This window comes from Mustela putorius, unplaced genomic scaffold (genome assembly GCF_011764305.1).
Source record: "Mustela putorius furo isolate JIRA1106 unplaced genomic scaffold, ASM1176430v1.1 tig00003846_pilon_pilon_pilon, whole genome shotgun sequence".
NCBI classification, from domain to species: domain Eukaryota; kingdom Metazoa; phylum Chordata; class Mammalia; order Carnivora; family Mustelidae; genus Mustela; species Mustela putorius.
This window is the reverse complement of record NW_025421999.1, coordinates 6,514,610-6,516,916: the sequence shown is the minus strand read 5'-3', so window position 1 is coordinate 6,516,916 and position 2,307 is coordinate 6,514,610. Positions and strand designations below refer to the sequence as shown.

Below are 2,307 nucleotides of genomic sequence, written 5' to 3'. Positions count from 1 at the left end.
TTCATTTTCTAACCTTGGTGGAGGAAATCCTTTAAAACATGACAAAAGAAAAAGGTAAAGGAAATTGAAATATTTATCTCTGCATAACAAAAATTCAGTATTCTAAATGGAAAAAATGTTCCATAACCATTGATATATAAATGTCAGGCTAATAAAGTTGCTGTACACATAAGAAATAAATTATTTTAATTTAAAAATGGCTGTTACCAATAGTCGTAAAATCTCAAGGAGGATGGGTAGGGGAAAGAGAATGAAGAAAAAATATAATAAAAAGTTCTTAGCAGGTTCTCTTATGTTGACCATCTGAAAGTTGCACTATAAGAAGAAACAACCTCCTCCTGTCTGCCATCTGCTCAGCAGCCACGAAGAAGCAACCATGCATGAATGCATCTCCCTCCATGTTACCCAGGCTGGTGTCCATATTGTCAGTGCCTCCTGGGAGCTCTATTGTTTGCAACATGGCATTCAGCCAGATGGTTGGATGCCAAGTGACAAGACCATTGGGGGAGATGACTCCTTCAACACCTTCCTCAGTGAGATTGGCACTGGAAAGCATGTGCCCAGGGCAGTGTTTGTAAACCTGAAACCCACAGTAATTGATGAAGCTCATTACAGGCAAGGAAAATGCTGCCAATAACTAAACCCTAGGGCTCTACAAGGAAATCAGTGACCTTGTGTTGGACCAAATTCACCAACTGGCCCACCAGGGCACAGGTCTTCAGGGCTTCTTGGCTTTCCACAACTTTGGAGGGGAATGGTTCAGGGTTCACCAACCCACTGATGGAACATTCCTTTGATAATTATGGCAGGAAGTCCAAGCTGGAGTTCCCCATTTAACCAGCTCATCCCCCCCTCTGCCCTCACCAATTTCCACAGCTTTAGTTGAGCTTTACAGCGCCATCCTCACTACCCACACCACCTGGGAGCACTCATTGTGTCTTCATGGGAGACAATAAGGCCATCTATAATATCTGTTGTAGAAATCTTGATACTGAATGTCCTAAGTAGGCTGGTTGATAGGTCAAATTGTGTCATCAATCACTGCTTTCCTCAGATTTGATGGAGCCCTGAATGTTGATCTGACAGAATCAGACAGACCAACTTTTGTGACTTGTCCCACATCCACCTTCCTCTGGCCACATATGCTTTTTGTCATCTCTTCTGAGAAAGCTGACTTTGAATAGCTTCTGTAGCTGAAATCACCAATGAATGCTTTGAGCCAGCCAACTAGATGGTGAAATATAACCTTCACCATGGTAAATGCATGGCTTGCTACCTGTTGTACTATGATGACTTGGTTTCCAAAGATGTCAGTGCTGCCATGGCTACCATCAGGACCAAATATGCCATCCAGTTTGTGGACTGCTGCCCCACCAGTTCCAAAGTCAGCATTAATTACCAGCCTTTGTACCTGGTGGAGACATGGCCAAAGTACAGTGAGCTGTGTGCACGCTGAGCAGCATCACAGTCATTGCTGAGGCCTAGGCTTGCCTGGACCACAAGTTTGAGCTGATGTGTGCCAACTGCCTTTGTTCACTGGTATGTGGGTGAAAGCATGGAGGAAGGAGAGTTTTTTGAGGTCTTTGAGGATATGGCTACCCTTGAATAGGATTATAAGGAGGTTGGTGTGGACTCTGTTGAAGAAGAAGATGAAGAAGGAGAGGAATACTATAGTTAAAAAGGTCACAAATGTGCTGCCCTTACTGGGTAGCTTATTCTGTTTTAAACACTGAAAAGTTGTGCTCTGATTAGTTGATTTGTATGTAATAGGGTATACTTTCATGTAAAATGACTGACATATGCTTTAAAACACAATACTTTCTGGGGCGCCTGGGTGGCTTAGTTGGTTGGGTGACCAGCTTTTTATTTGGGCTCAGGTAATAATCTCAGGGTCCTGGAATCAAGTCCACTTTCTGGCTCCACCCTCTGTAGGGAGCCTTCCTAAGGGTTCTGTCTCTCCTCCATCTGCCCCATCCCCTGCTCATGTACTCTTTCTCTGTGTGTGTGTGTGTATCTCTAAAGTAAATAAATCTTAAAAAAAAAAAAAAAAAGAAAGAAAGAAAGAAAGGAAGAAACAAAACCACAACACTTGGTTACAGACTCAAGCTGTCCATTTCTCTGATGGGTTTGAGTAAAGAATTCCTGTCTTAAATTAAAAAAAAAAAAAAGAGTCTCTATGAGGTAATAAAAACCTTGCATAACTCAACTTCACTCATAATTTAAAAATTTTATTTTAATTAGAATTTTCTACCTATCCCATTGACAAAAATTGAAAATAATTTTAATACACAAGATTCTCTAGGAAGT

At 41.5% G+C, this 2,307-nt stretch overlaps 1 pseudogene; it reads left to right on the top strand.

Moving 5' to 3' along the window:
* Nucleotides 1-376: 376 nt before the first annotated feature.
* Nucleotides 377-1,678, top strand: LOC123387174 (annotated as a pseudogene).
* Nucleotides 1,679-2,307: the final 629 nt, after the last annotated feature.